Source organism: Agelaius tricolor, unplaced genomic scaffold, assembly GCF_023055355.1.
Source record: "Agelaius tricolor isolate 1412-34295 unplaced genomic scaffold, bAgeTri1.0.p SCAF_2, whole genome shotgun sequence".
Lineage (NCBI taxonomy): Eukaryota > Metazoa > Chordata > Aves > Passeriformes > Icteridae > Agelaius > Agelaius tricolor.
The window spans coordinates 20414353-20431636 of record NW_027269262.1 but is presented as its reverse complement, the minus strand read 5'-3'; positions in this window follow the sequence as shown (position 1 = coordinate 20431636).

The following is a 17284-nucleotide window of genomic DNA, read 5'->3' as shown; positions in this document are numbered from 1 at the left end:
TAACACTTGATACAAAGGGATGTTTCCTTTTGCAGAATGCACATTGAGAGACGTCTTTCCCTCTGAGAGACGTGGGATTCAAAGAGTTATTTTAATGCTAGCAAACATGCTTGTCTAACGAAACCCTAACATTTTCCTTGCAATAGTAACAATTTGATCTAAAATGCAAAACTGCTCTCGAGCATGCCAGGCTTTTGTGCTGAAGCTCTTAAAGGGCAAACTGCAGCAGCAATTGCTTTCATGTTAATGACTGCTACAAGGAAGGACTTAATTTTGTGATTCATAAATATTATTAAACTCTAATTTATAAACATGATCCTTTCAAGATATAAAGTAGCCAATCAGGCAAAGCAATTAGAATTTCTACATTTTGTGTTTTTAGTATAAATTCATTATTTCTGTCTGCACATTCTCAATCTTAGGGCTGCCATTAGACTGTATTAATGAGAACATGACACTGAGCCAATCTTAGCAACAGCAGCTGTACCAACAAAATGCTCTCCTGAGGAATATTGATTTCCTTCCTTGGATGTACTTAAACAAAGGCTGGTATTGCAGACATCTTAACCTCTGTGCGTGCTTTAGTCTTCTGAACATTACTGCATCATTGCCTTGATTATGAGAGAGAATTATTCTGCACTTTGACAGAGATGCATAGCTTTAATTGTTTAATTGATAGCACATGCAGATAAGCAGGATTAATAATTAAAAAAAATATGTTTTTCTAAACAGACTAGTTCAATAATTACATTTTTGACATTAATAAAATATAACATAATATGAAGCCATAGTGGAAAACAAAGGCAAGCACAGAACAAAAAATATTACTGACTTCTTGGTGGTGAAAATTGGTCTTTATGTCATTAAAAGTATGTGTCATTTCAGTAAATGCTTCAGAGAGGAGACCAAAATGGCTGCTTAGGATTCTCAGTGCTTGCTGCAGGAGACAGTCTGTGAATTGTGCCCATGTTTAATGATTGCTGGAGAGCTAGGCAGATGCAGGACAACAATTCATAACTCATCTCAAAAATGCACTCCATGCATTTGTCTTCCTTGCATTTTTAACACTCCTTCCTCTGCACACAATGTTGCATGTACTGTTCCATTTGATAACAATTTCATGAGATTCAAAAGGACCCTGATTGTCATTGTGAATTAAGTGTCTGCTCTTCAAAAGCCTGATATATTTCTGTACAGGTATTGACAAGTTAAGATTTGTAAGTGAATTACTCAATGAATGAAAAGCAGTTCTGGAGATATTCTGAAGGGATATAGCATCAGAGTAGGGGCACTTAGGTATGCAAATGATGATAATTTTATTAAAACTTGAGAAAAAGTTGTTGCTTCTTGTTGAAATGAAATAGGAGCAAAGTACAAACTCAAAATGTGAAGCAAAGTTCAAATTGAGAAGTGCCTGCAAAAGCAAACATCTAAGATAATCTTTGGCTATGTTTCATAATTGTACAGGGGACATTCTTGTTGAATTTCGTCAGCTGAGTTGCTGATGTCCAAAAAGACCCACTTGAGCTCTGTGGCAGCAGTTTAAATATATGGTCAGCATGTACACCACTGCTAGAGGGAGGGCATGAAGAAAGCTGTGGTATCTGCCAGATGCACTGGACAGGATGGATATGGAGAGGACAGTGCAGAACAAGTGTCTCTGCCACTGGTTAAAGTTACATGTTCAGGACTTCAGCACAGGTAACACAGATTCAAAGAGGTCACTCAAGTGATGGAAGATCTCAGTAAGTTCACGGTGGATGCTGCTAATTTGGTATCTTTGCTTTTTATTTTGTTAAAGAATGCTTGCATCTACCCAAAAACTATGGTAAATTGCTGAGAAGGAGATTGAGAGTTTTTCCAGTTGGCTTCTTGCTAGATTGCATGGAGCCTTTTTGAGGAAAGGAGTGACTAGGCCTCCAAAGCGAGCAAATGTGCATAGCTGAGGGGCACTTTTGCTGAGAGTGAAGTAGGGCAGGCAAAGGATCTGAAAGACAACAAAGAACCAGGAGCCTGCAGCAGAGCAGACAGAGGAAGACAGCTGGGAAAAATAGGGAGCAGAAGAAGCCAGGCCCCAGGGGTCATGAGACTTTTTTTCCCAACAGACCCAAAGGGGGAATGTTCAGACTTCAGTACTGTGCAAATCTCAGTCTCCCCAAAAAGCAACTGAGTTATTGAACTAGGATCAGGCCTAGAGCCAAAGGGTCTCACTACAAGGACAGAGTGGATGGAGGGGGAGGAGTTGTTTATAAAACATTTTTATTTATAATCTGCCTCATTCTCAGCTTTCTCTCTTCTAAAAAGTTTATTCTTGTTAATGTTGTGACGCAGTCTGGCTCTGGAGCTTGCATAGCACAGCATGGCTCTGGGGGCACTTGCTCTGAGAAATAGGTGCTGACAGACCCACCTCAGGGTACTGGCAAACTTGGGGTCCCTTCACAGCTATGCAATCCTAAGTGACATCCTAAGAGGCTGGCTTCTGCTTCAGAAGGATCAGGATATCAGATAAGGAAACAGAACATTAATTTTATCTGCATGTTACTGGGCTTGCCAGTCGTTACTAATTCGAGCATATGATTACTTAGATCTGATATGAAACATTATAGCTTTTTCTTATTCTTCTTCATGTGTTTCCTTTCAGAGTTTCTTCTGCATAACATTCTCAATCTCCTATCAGTACATTGTAGATATATCTATTTTAAAGAGAGTTTCAGGATTGAATTTTAAATCATTGCCTACAGGGGATTATTTGAGTCTGGGCCCATTTTTATTTTCTTTAAATATCAGGGCATCTTTTAGAACCACGGTGCATTCATTTAGGAACAGAAACTTATTATTCTGCAAATTCACTACTGGAAGTATATGATCATTTTATACTATTTTATTAATGAATAAAATACTGGCTCTGACATTAGATATTGAATTGCCAAGAATAAGCTTATGTTGCAAGAACCTTACGAATTTTTTTCCAGGAAAGTACTTAAAATGTTCAACACATTCTACCTCTTTGTCTTCGGAGTGATCTACAGTAGAAAGTTGTGTAATGTCTCTTGTTTTCCTACCTGTTTGATTGCAGAATAGCTTTTGGAAATTCTTTCTTTGCAGTTTTCAATGCATGATTTTCAGCAGTTACCCTAATTTCAGTTTAGTTATTTGCTCTCTGAGCAGCTCAAGTGACTAAATGTAGTGCACGCATAATTTTCAGTTTTGAGAACAGTGTAATGAGATGGGTCTATTAAGAAGACAAATAAGATGAACACGGGTGGGAGTAAGAATAGCTGGTGGCTCTATTACAGTTCATCAGTTTGAAATTAAGTCCTATGGATAACAGAGATGAATTTGCACTAATTTCAAAGTCACACAATACATGTTTACCAGCCCATTTACCCAGATATCTGTGAAATAAATCCCCAAATTAAACAAAACAAGAAGAAAAAAACCTGCCAAAACCCCTTATGAGATAACTTTCCCCCCAGCAATTAATCAGGTAATAAGTTGACCAGTGGATGGGGTTAGCATGCCATAATGACATGTCCTAGGCACTAAATAAACCCAGCAGTTAATGGATGTTGTACTTTCCAGTCAAGAAGCTCTGGGCCCTGTCTCTGCTCCCGTGTTGAACCCAGAGGTAGACATAATGCATGGCAGTGACATCTGAGACACACTGAGTACATCATGTTTTGTTAAAACACATATTCCTTGTTGGTTTATCCACATTTCCACATTACAAACCAGGTCTAAGTGGGAAAGACTAAAAACTCGGTGCCATGCTGTCTGAATTAATATTTCCATAAAGTTAAAGATCCTAAAATATTCTAATTACTAGTTTTCCCTCTGCTACAAACCTTTAGGCCTTTTTATTCTCCCTGCTTACCAGTGAGATGAGTCTATACAAGATCAATCCTCTAAACACGAGGGGTATACTTGAGTAATCTGAAGCAGTTACCTCATATTTTCAAGGACATCCCATGTCACAACAGTGGGACCACTGGCTGAGATATGTTCCACTTTTTGGTCATAATAAAGTTCCTGATCAAACCATTTCTGTACCTTTAAGCTGTACTCTCCAAGAAATCAATACCTTTCATTAAAGGAAAGTCATTCATTCCTTTTATATAGAGGAGTTCTGAAATGTGTCATAGGGTTTTACCTGAAGAAAATTAAAATGTGTGATTTGCATCCTTTTAAGATCTCTGTTAGTCCAGCTTTCTAGGCCTGTGATTGGTCAACTCTGAGAACTGACAAAGGTAGTTATTTCACTGAAATAATTTTGCCTGTTACAGCTTTTTATCCAGCATTTAAACTATACAGTAAAATATTTAAGAAAATTATACTGAAGAGAGCACTGTGATATTTTTATTTTCATTAGAGTACTGTGTGCTCTGATATGTATTTTGGATATTTCTACAGATCAAAAGCATGAACTCTGCAGTACCTCTCATTTTACTTTGAAAAAATCTGAATTCATCTCATGAAAATTTGAAAGGGTTGTCTGTTCTGTAGACTATGTATGCAGATAATCAACTCTCTGTATCACTCTACAGTCAGTTAATTTTTTCTCTTCTTTCTTTTCCTAATCCTTCTTGTTCCCCATTCAAATATAGCCTATTTGCCTGTGAATAATCTCCATTCTGTAGGCTACAAAATGCTTGCTTCTTGTCCCCTTAAAACTGCATGCATCTATAAATATTTATTTCTATTTCTGTGCTTTGGAGTTTCCACACTGGACCAGAGATGCGTGAATGGCCCATTTTAGAGAGCTACCAGCATTGGATGCTCCAGAAGACAGGAATCCCTCAGCACACAGGCAGAGTATAGGTCATCAGCTCTTCTCCTCCCTATTAAAACTTTGCAGGCCCTTTCTAGTGGTTAGGAAAGGGCATCAGTTCAGGAGGAAAATCTGAAAACCCTTTCTATCTTTTACATATACCCACTCTAGTAATGTGTGTATATATATAAGCAACTCAAGTATGTTACTTCTGCTCCATTTCTTCCAAAAATACATACTATGATTCTAGTATATAAAGCCAAAGCTATAGAGCAAAACATGGAATTATTTTAAACCTGTAATGATCTATATATTTTAGACCTGTAATAACAACAGCTATTTCATTTTTCACAGGAAAATGCCATTGATGTTCTTCAAATAAAGCTCAAAGCCCCAGGGCTGATAAATCAATATATTGGGTTGTTCTTACTCTTCTCTGTCAAACAGGTTCTTACCTCCAACCATAGGTCTTCTGTCATAAACATCATCCCATAGTGAATGAAATTAGGGATGACTATGGGTGCCCCTGGACAGAAGATATATTTCTATCTGGGGCATTAGTGAAACACCAATTCCTACATTTTCTACTAGTTTATAGATAATCTGTTTTTGTATGTTGTTCTTTGTAGTTTCTATATTAATAATATTTTTTTTATGAACATTTGGCTGCAGAGAAGGGAGGAAACCTGATTAGAAGGAATTGTGATTACTCTGCCTATGGGGGGGACTTTGAGTACTTTTGGGAAGAGCTTTTCAGATGGCAGGCAAGGTGGGAGGAATGAGAATTGAGCCAAGAAAAAAATTATTCAGACAGATACATGGAAAAAATTTGCCAAGTCACAAAAGTATATTTATGTTTCTGATAACAATATTACAAATATCTCTGAGAAGTCAGTCACTTTCTACCTCTTATGAGTTATAGATTACTGGATATTTTTCAAGTTTGTTTTTTGAATGTGCTTGTTTATTTGGGATTTTTATGGTAAATTTGGTATTTTTCTTTTTAAAGGAAACTCTTTAAAACACCAGAAACAGGTTGCTGTCTAGAATCTTCAGCTTTCTATGGTTTTCTTCAGTCATCCTTGGACCCCAATTGCATGGATTGGAAAATATAAAAAAAAGAGTGCTAGACCTGATTTGATTCTTTTTTAAATGCAATTATACTTCCTTATTTGGGGGTTTTCTTGTAGAGTGATTGAGGCCTTGGAAGAAATATATATGTGCAAGAGGAGGCTGAGGTTTTGGACCTGAGTATGTAGCTTCTGAAAAATAGACTGGTAGCTACCTATCTTGTTATTAAAAATATGAAGAATAGCCTTGCTCAGTTGATAGTTCTAACATTAAACTCACATGAGCTCTTAAAAAAAATCATTACTTTATAGTTTGAACTTGCACTTTGAAAACAATATTACTGAGAAATTCTGTATTGATATAAGTATACTTACAGCATATATGTATGAATTTACACTCTCCTGTGTAACTTTCAAGGACAGAGAAACATTTATTCTGAATATTGAACCAATAGATTTTCTTAACTCAAAGAATGAATAAAGGAATTCCTGTACATAATTGCCTACTGTCCTTGTGTATGGACTTAAGGTTTATGTACTTATATATGTAATATTTATTAATGAATTAAATGTCGTTGTTCATAACCAAAAAGGGTAGATCTCAGCAAATGCACAACATTTAGCTGTACTGAGTTGCTCCAACACTGATCTGCAGATAAACAAAGACATTTTATATCTTAAAAAGACATACATAGTTCAATTGAAGATGTATTTCTCATTGGCCTGTTTTAATATTTAATGATGGGAAAAAGCATACAAATATATAAAACTAACTTCTGATTTAAATTAGTCTTACCTTTAATTTTTCAGATTCAGAAGTTTCTTAGATGCCTCTGCTTTCTTTTTATTACCCTATTTATCCATTCTTGTTCAGCTGCCTATCAAATTTTATGAAGAAAATTTTCTTAAAGGCTGAATTTCTAAAGCTACATACATATTTCCAACCTCTACTTGCAAAACAGAAAAGTGATTTCATTGGTTTCATTTGGTCATACCCAGTGAGGACACATAGAATGAAATTGGTGGTCATCATAATAAATGTGGAGCTCTTCCTTATTTTTTCTTTGTTCTTGTTTCATCTTCTTTGTCCTTTAGGTTTATTTCTTGAATATTTTTCTCTCATTCACTGTTTTAAGTTTTTTTGTTTGGTTCCTTTTCGTCCATGTTATTTCATTCCTTATTTTTATCCATCTTTATCCAATATATGATCTCCTTCATTATCTTCTGAATTATCTACCTTTTATTTCAGACAGCTTTTGTTTTCCTATCTCTTTTTGACTGCTTCTTGACAGAGACTGCCATGACCATTTAATGCTCCCTTCAGCTGGCACTTGACCGTGGCAGCACTCATGCCAAACCACCATATGTGAGAGAGGTTCAAGCTAGGCTAAGATTGTCAGCTGTTATTTTCCTCATCATCCTAACAGTTTTCCAAAATTGCCCTTTCCTCTAGCTAGTTCCAAAATTTTTGGGCTGAAGTGTTTTCTAGAGCTTTCAATGCACAGTCTCAAACTAATGCATGGCTTCCTTACATTTATTTCTCAAAGGGAAAAAAAGAGGAGCTAAACCAGAGAGGACTAGTAGACCTAGCCCTTTTATGATTTTTTGTTTGTTTGCAAGGAGATGGTACTGAGACTTGGCCAAGGTCTGGGAGTCATGTCTATTGGCTGTTATTGCTCCTTGGGACTCAACCAAGGAATCTGACACAGCTGTAGTTTTAGCAAGTCGGTTGGAAAAGAGATGGTTGAAATGCTGTCAACACTCAGAACTTATTCCAAAAGTCAGACAGAACATTTGAGCCACTGTTTGTAATGAAAACTTCATTGTTCATGGCTCAGCTCTATACCATGCTTGACATAATCTTTTTGTTTGCCTAGTAGAAGACAGTATAATCTCCAGATAATCTGAATACAGGTTGAAATTTTAGAGAAAACAGCAGCAATCCCAGAATTGAGTTAAATTTTCAAGCTCAGCTAATTAAACAAAAGTACCTATAGGGCATACTGGCAAATAACTCTTCTTGTCTATAACAGGTTCATGTGGAAAATGTGTTTATGTAGTTTAACATAACTGTTTTTGATGGAGATAGGAAATACAAGAATGAAGATTTCAACTGGTTCACACACAGAAAATCTTTACTTCTCACTAAAGTGGGAGTTGATTATTGTTGCTTATTTTACCTAGACTAATTTGTTTTTCCTATAGAGTGCTTTTTTGGAAAATCAAACAACTAAAATTTATTTTGTTGAAAGCATTTTATTTCACTTAAACTGAAAATGATGAATTTTATTTTTGAGAATGCAAATATACGTAAAGTCTTTTACAAAATCAAATTAAGCCACTGAAGTGCAAACAAGACAAAACAACAAAAAAAATCTAGTTGCTCTAATTGGTGATTTTGTTGGTTTGTAGACACAAATTGACTTGCTCTCAATTTCTATGCTCTTTCCAAATCCTCATTGATTTGAATCTTAAGGGAAGAAGGAAGCAAGGAAGAGGCAAGTCAAGGATGACATAGTCAACCATTGCACCATGCTGATCTTACAGTACAGAACTTTCTTGTGAACTTTGAAAAAAACAGAACAAAATACATCTTAAGAATCTTTTATTTGTGTAATAGTGCTAAAGAAGATAACAAAAGTCCAATATTGAGCTCACTAAAATGGAGGAAAATCATGCTGGATTTTCTCCTAATATGTCACAATCAGGAGCTCGATATCAATCAGTATCTCCAAATTTAATTGGAATTTGTATTTATAAATAATCTTTTGAGGAGGGTCATTGATCTAGGCTATTTTAACATATTGAAATGTATGGTTACTGGTGTAGTTTCTGTATTCAAAGCAATTTTGGAAGTTACATTGATTTTAAATAAAAGGAAGATAAAATAGCCACAGCCATCCTCACATCTGTGTGTTCTTGTCATTTAGCTGCCTGTAGGTGACCTCTTGCTTATAAAGGATTTGAGATTACAGATTATGCTCTTAAGCATGCCTGAAGTATCTTTTGAGGCTCCTACATGTTTGTTCTGTTTCCAGCTTTTCCTTTTTGCTGCTGAGTTACAGGGGATTGCCCTACCATGTGCCTGATCGCTGTGGAACCAGTGCATAAAAAGAGTTCATAAGGGCAATGTATTTAACAGTGTTGGACTAGGTACTTGAATGCCTCTGATTGATAATTGAGAGATAATAAGCAAATATTTTTAACAGGTGAGTACTTTAAAAGATGTAGCTATCTTTTACTGGGCCACTGTATTATCATTATTTTAAAATATTTGCAACCGTCTCCACATGCCTGTGTACTTTTACAGGAATTGCCGGTGAAATAAAATTTGGCAGGACTGCTTGAAAACAATCCCTTTGGACTTCAAATCCTATGGCATTTTTCTACTGCCCTTCTATTAAGGTCAATCAGATTTCTGACATTGACCTCTGTGAAAGAAAGAGATCTGGCCTTTTATAAATCATTCCTTCCTCTGCTGAGATAGTCATATTTGGAATAAAAAGCTACCATATTCTTAGGCTCAAAGGACACATGCTAATTTTGTGTAGAAGAATTCAAACTAAAATAGGAATACAGAGATCTTTAGACTGGAAAGGGCAAGCCCAGAGGCAAATGAGAAGGCATGATTGCTAAAATTGCGGTATCAGTTTAACTAAAAGGAATTTCCATTTATATTTACTTGAATGCCTGTGCTGTAATGTCTGGTATTACCAGGCATTTCATAAAAGGCTGCTGCTAAACTAAAAATTCTCTGTTAAAATTACTAGTAAGCAACATTTCTGTGATGAAATACATGCTAAAAATATTGACAAGAATAAATCCAACCATTCTTTTGGAAAATATCAAGTCTTTATCTTGGAAATTAGCATTCACTGAAGAAAAAGAGAGGCAAAGGAAACTGTTAAAATGTTTTCCAAATGCACACCGCTCACACATAAAATTCCTCTTCTGTTGAAGCAGATCTTGTTTTATCTACTTTGAAACAATGCTCAACATAACTGCCAGTAATAAAATAGTATTTCCAATATCAGCTCTTTAACACTCAACTTGAGTGATAAGCAAATTCCAGAACCTTCAAGTACTTTTTAAAGAGTTGCACAACTTGAGAAGGTTTTTTAATGCTCAAATTAAAAGCGGATCAGTGAAGTGAAATAAATAGCCATTAATTTCTCAAATTTATAGTAATTTCACTTTTTTCATTAATCACAATTTTAGGCAGCCTTTTTGATATTCTTGTTTTTTCTTTTGTAGTTCCTTCCAATAACAGAAAATGTATAGGTCTACTTTCATAAGGTACACTTTGAAATCCGTACAATTTAGGTGCCTTTTCTGACCTACTTATCTTCCTTCCCCCTTCTATTAATTTGTAAACTGGCAGTGTTAAATATCCTCAAAAACCCCCAAAACAATAAAACAAACAAACAACAACAACAACCCTCTCCCCCTGCTCGCCCCCTCCCTCAAAATAAAACCCCTGTATGTTTTAGTAACATTTCTGTCATTGTGCTTCCTTTAGCAATTCTTAGTAGATATTTTTTCACTTCCTGCTCCAAGTCATTGTGGGCCCTTACCATTTGCTATGTTTACTTTGGGGATGGCTATAACTCAAGCTAAGACAAGTTGTTTAATCTTCGTGTTGTCGGTAAAAGCTTGTAGAATATTTTTAGGCACACTATTTTTTGGAAACCATTAGGCAAATATCCTACCAAATATTTAAGTACAGGTATTTACTAAGCATTTTCAAAGGAAAGCCCACATGAAGAAGAATGCAAATTATGCCCTTCTAGAAACCAAAATATATCTCTCAAGAACAAAATAAGAACTTCTCTAGCTGAAGTTTAACTTTGTTGTTGCTTCCTAGGCAATTGAGGCGAAATGGGGAGGGCCTTGCTAAGTCGCTTTCTTAGGGGAAGTTGAGTATGGTAGTGAGATACATTTATTTATTTTCTCTTTTCATAGGGAAAACTCACAGTTTTGGCTCTCTTGAGCAGTTTACTTGCTAAGGAGCCAGAGTTGTTTTTCAGTCTGTCCAGGATCACAGAATCTCTGCCTATACTTCCCCCCTCTGTTGGTAACCCTCTGGTTTTCCATCAATGATTGCTTGAAATAAAATTTACTTGGCTGCTGCTAACCTGAGTTAACTAATTACTACCTTCTGCTTTTCATCAAAGTATTCTCCAGACATTTGATTTGATGCCTCCTAAATCCATCTCAGTGGAATGAATTTAGACTATAGAGTATTCAGAAAAATATTTATGCATGAGATTGGAGGGCAATAACCTCAAAGTACATGGAAATGGCCCAGGGCTGTGAGCAGGAGAGGTAAACACTTAATCCAGATCAGTTTATGTCTGAGGAAGACATAAACTCTCTGGTTTTGTCAGGCTCCAAAAGTCATCTTAATCAATCTGCGAACCAATGAAGCATCTATTTTCCCTGGGTTAATTAGCATTTGTTCAGACCTTCCCATGTGGTCCAGTGACTGAACAATGGATTCTTTTGTTCCAGCTCTTCTCTATAAAAGATGGTTTAATTACTTCTCCCAGTTAACCAACATGACATTTAGTTTTAGAGAAGTTTCCAATTGCCCACAGATCAAGGATAATTTTGCTGGCAGATACCAAGAACCTTCAGCATAGGAATGCTTAATAGACTGGAATATATTATAGCTGAAATTGTGAGGATTGTGAAAATTGATTATATGGTATTCAGTCTCCTATGCCTGGTGAAGTGTTTAATAGCTGGAGAGTTAGAAGGCCTAGGTTTATTTTTGGCTGTGTGTTAAAATTCAACTTCATGAAAAGCTGTGCCAGGACTTCTGGAGTTCTATGTGTATTGAGAATTAAAATTGTTGCTCTTGTGCATCACAAGCTAGATTTTAATTTTTGTGGTAGTGAAGTCATAAGCATTACATATTAAAGGCTTATTTTTAGTGATGCACTGAAAGAATGCTGTGTCTAGAATGAATTTTGGGGTTTTTTTGTTTTTTTGTTTTCTTATAAATTAAAAAGAGGCAATAGTCCTAACCTCAAAATACTTGAGCTGTTTACTTTGATAGTGTGTCACCATTCCACTTCAAAACATCTGGAGAAGACTTATGAACATTTTCTGCCCCCCTGGTTTCCTAAAATTACTTTCACAGTTTGCCAGCAGTGAAAGAAGTGGATGAGACAACAGAAGTTCTAATAGAGCACTAATATTTTACAGCCTCTCATCCTTGAGTAAGGTCTTAACATGACTGAGGTAATGAGAACCACTCTGATCTTATTAGTAATCTGAATACAAACAGCATTCAGTGTTTTCATGGTTTTTATTAAATTATTTTTATCCACAAGTATCAAATAAGGAAGGGTTAGACGACTGTGTCTTTGAAAGTAAAGTTTTTAATAAAAACAGATCCTCTCTTTAATAACATTGGTCTCATGCACATTTATTTATGCTATCTGTAAAGGTACACATCAGATCTGAAAAGAAAAATATAAAATCCTTGTTCATAACTGCAATTCTGCTCATTTATCAGGAAAACTGAAAATAAGTAGAAGTCAGGATTTCATGGGACAAAACCCCCCACCCGATATCAGTTGAAAACATCTTGAAAGGATCATTATTTTTAACTGCTTACCTCAGACTCATGTTGCAACACTACCAAGAGGAAAGAAGAGTGTAATAGCACTGTTTCTATCGTAAATTAGTATCCAGCCTGCAGCTGTGTAGCTCATTAAAAACTGTGTCATTTAGGGATATTTTGAAAACACAGAGGTCCATTAAAGAGACTGGCAGTGTATGGTTGTCAAACAGACATGCAATTATTGTAATAATATTGCCATCAATTGGATGGGAGAAATTACACGATGAACTGAGAAGCTGTTTTATATCCTTTTGAGATTTTCCAACACAGTTTTTCCTTTATTTAGGCCAGCCATCACCCATCTTTGAATATAAGGACTCAGAGTGTTTACTGGGAGCCTTTGTGAGTACTAATTGAAACTTCTTCACTCTGGCTTCTGAGGGCTACAATATTTTCCTCCTGTTTTCATATTGCAAATCTACAGAGATTTACATTGCCATGTTCCAGTGACAGAGATTAGCTTCTGGTTGTCCATTAAAAATCTGGCAACATCATTTCTTGACATCCACATTACTGTCCAGAGATGTCCTTTGTCAGGCTTGGGTTGTTGGGGATTATTGAAGGTGGGAATCTTGTTTCTTCCCTCCATGGCAGTGACAAAGCACACACAGTGTCTATCTCACACAGCCAAACACTGTGGCTGCAGTTCACTTTGTCCAGGTGTTTTAGCTCTACACTGATGTGATTATTTCCAAGAGTCAGTAAAGTCCAAGATTAAGTAAAGCTTGTTAATTCTGCTCAGGTCTCCGCTACAGCTGCCTGAGCTGCTGCTACCCACTTGGCAGTGTGGCTGCAGTCTGTGTACGTGGCTTGAGGGCAAGCCCTCTTCTGCGGCTTTTCCAGGGTTCCCTTTGCTGGCCAGCTTCTGCCTCTGATCACTGAGGAAGCTGAGGTGTACTTCATACACCTTTGCTTCCCTGTTTTCCTTCTCATTATAAACTCTGACCCACAGTAAACAAAACCTCAAGTGACACCCAACCAAATTCTGCTTTGCAAGGTTTAGGAGGCACTTGAATCTGAGAAGGGCAGTTCAGGGGTAGGGACAAAAGCTGCTGCTTCTCATAAGACTTGTTTTTGTCCTTCACCAGCTTCACTGCCTTTGGAATATCTCCAGCTCCCCTTTTTGCAGCAAGGAGCCCAGAAATGAGCACAAGTTTCAACGTGCAGCCTCACCAGTGCCGAGTACAGGGAGATGATCACTGCCCTGGTCCTGCTGGACACACTATTGCTGATACTCCATTCACCACCATTCTCTTGGCACAACCATCCAGCCAGTTTTTTATCCAGTGAGTAGCAGAGCTACAGGAAGTCAGTTTTTCCAGGAGAATGCTGTGAAAAGCAGTGTCAAAGTCTTTACTAAAAGTCAAAATGATAGATTTGATGTTCAATTCTGTTCGTAGATGTTTGATAACCTTAATGAGCAGGTATTGATGTTGTAGATAAAATACAAAATAGTCCAGAAAACCTTGTCTGTTTTTGTTAACATGATTTGTCACTTCTATGTATACAAATTGGTTAAGGTCTTACTAGTGAAATTACTAGCATTCATTTCCTGCCTTCATATATTTTTTGTCACTTTGTAAGATGTTTTATGTAATTGGGACCTGAGAGGAATACAAGTTACCCATTTATCAAGTGCTGTGCATTTTAGAGAAAGAAGTGTGCCTGGGGAGTGAGGGGACAGGGAGAGAGAGAGTGACAGGGGTTAGGTGGAAGCATATCACCCACCTGAGGGTCCCAATGATGTCTCACTGCTCCCCTCCATCTGGTCTTCTTAGTGGTGAGGGTCTCCTGCCATGGCCATGCCGTGCCACCACATGCCACCAGGCACCAAAGAGTACGGAATTCCATGGTAAATATACACTTTGGGCCAGGTAGGAATGCCCATGTGCCTCCCTTTCAGGGAGTCATTTTGACACTGTCCCTTGCAACACCGGGGATCTGTTACATCACATTGCGGTGCTCTGGTGCAGGCTCTGGAGATCATTTTTGGGGGGCCCTTTGATGGGCTGTGTCACCCCCTCTGGTGTGGATGAGCTTTCCCCTGGGAGAAGGGCCCCTCAGCTGGGCTCCTCTGCACAGTGAAGGATGGGAGGTCACTGCTTCTGACCTGAGATTTTCCTACACAGACCCAAAGCCTCTTCCCCTCACCCTTTGGTGCAAGTGTCTGTGCAAGCCTGACAGCTGATCACTCTGGGGCCATGCTCTCCTACCCAAAGGTATCAGGCTTGTGCTTTGTGAATGTCCCAGCCCTGAGGTATTACTTTACCTTCATCGGTGAATGGTCCAGGGCCTCGCTCCGAAGGTCCATTTGGGGTGTGGTGGTATCCTCTGCAGCTTTTGTAATACAGTTCTGATAAAATAGACAAAAGTTTACACCATAAACTATAATATTTCAGTCTCTGACAAGTGGGAAGACCAATAAAAAAAGTACACAGAAAAAAAAATTGGGCCAAATTAAGTTTGTTTTTTTTTTCTTTTAATTGAGTCTTCTGAGAAGATCACATAAGAATACCCACATAAAAAGCACTAATATAATCATGGTGTAGCAGCCTTTTTTGATTGCCCTCCAAAACTGTAGTAAGACTGAAAAACATGGAAATCTAGGGAGAACTCTGCGGTCTTGAGGGGTGACCATTCCTTGATTAAGATCATTAAGGATACAAAAAAAATACACCCACCAACTTTCAAAATTATGACTTGTGACACATTTGTCATTTGTCAGGCTCATGGCATCAATCAAGTCTTGCAGCCAGTGACTGGAGTAATTATCTCATCCAGTGCTGGATTTAATTATTTTAAGAGACATTTTCAGGACACAAAAGAGGTAAAATGTTTAAATCACAATGATATGGAAACAAAACCATTCACTATACATCCTTAAGATTTTGTGCTTTTTGTTCATAACAAACATTGACTTATATCACCTGTCGTGCTACAGAGTCAATGATTACTAATGAGCATCTATTGACTCTGTCATTGCCACTTGGGCCAGAAGTCTTTCTCTCTTTCCTTTTACTTGTTCTTCCTCTTTCTGCCAGCTGTATACATTGTGTGAACACAGTTCTGGAACTTCTGTTTTGTATATTTCCTGCTCCACTGATTTTTTCCATCCTTGAGTGGTCTCTATATTCTGATATTTGAGTGTAGTATTTTGTATTTTGAGCAGGACTGCAGTAAATATTGGATGGCACATAGTTTTATGATGTCCTCTTGCAAAAACGCTTCTAGCACCTTTCAAAAGGCATAAAGTCAATCTGTCCTACACAGCAAGCAAAAATAGCAACTGTCTACACTTTGTTTCTATTTAGTAAACATCAGAGTAGATACTGTGTTTGGCTAAGGTGTGGATGAAATAAAATCTTTATAAAAGGGAATGATTTTTATAGTTGGGACATCATGTTATTGGAAATGGTGGGATTTTCTACCTTGTTGAAGAGAAACCTTAAGCAGGAAGAGAGCAGCAATCTGACTCAGTGCTCATTTGCAAGAAAGAAGTGGTAATGTTTTCAGAGTGCAGAGGCTGAATTGTTTTTATTCCCATCTCTTGCTGTATTAATATGAACTGATGAGATTAAAAGGGATCTAACCTCATCTTTTGAGATTAAAAAGGGGAAACATTGCTGGATTACACCTCCTGTCCTGTGGCTGGCATTTCTCTCCCTACTGGGGTCTGCTCCCACAATAATTATGTAAGTTTTCATTAAGATTACTGGGCTGCAACTGCAGTTAGTATTGACAGTACTGGGGGAGTAGTTTATCTGAGTGCTCAGTACAGGGGTGCACAGTGAGAACTGACAGAGCTGAATTTCAGACACCGAGACCAAACTCACAGACCAAACTGGTGATGACTCACCAAAAAATCACCTCATGGAGAAAAAAAAGGAAATAAAAGAATTTATCTGCAGCAAAATTCTGACTTGAATCAAGAATGATCTTATTTAAATGTGTCAGAGGAGGAGCTGTAATGTGCTGGATTGGCTCTCTTGGATATCTAAACAGTGACGACCTCTGAGGTTAGGGTGGTTTTTCCCTTCAATAAACTTCAGCATTAATAAAGTGGGATTTAATAATGCAGTGTTGGCTTGTACTTATGACTCTTCCCATTCTTTACTCTTTTGGGTTTTGTACACATTTGTCATCTCATTTTTCTTCCGACTTACCCCAGTAAGGGATAGAATTCTTGGGACTTCAGACTTTTTCTGCATCTTTTGCAGATTTTGGTCAGTTTACTTGGATAAAGGAAAATATACTAATTTGAGTCTGCTATTATTTTAAAATAACAGTTTAATTACATCTTTCCACAATGTTTATTTTGCAAAATTAATAAATCATATCATCTCAGGGAGAATTATTTATATATCAGCATTAGTTCTCTGATATCATACTTGTTTCTACCTTGAAACCATCAGCAGCGAAAATTTCATTTGATCACACCATTCTGATTTCTAATGCCATTTGAGTGCTTCCTAGAGGGACTGATTTCATCAGAGGATTAGGTAAGAACCTGGTTTAAACAATACAGTTCCGTTTTGTACTTATCTGCTAATTAACCATATATTCTTAAAGAACCTTTATGCTTGCATTTTAACAACTTATTTTACATAAGTCAGAGACTAGCTTGTGTACTAAAATGGCATTTTATTAATAGCCATATTCCCATAAACTGGCCACTTGGAAACATGGATGTAGCATGGAAAATATTTTGCAAGCTTAGTATAATAGTGTAATTCCCCAGTACAAGTGGGAACACAATAAATGCTGGGGTTTGGTTCTGTTGTCCACTCTTGCTAGCACAAGATCATAAAGCCTCTT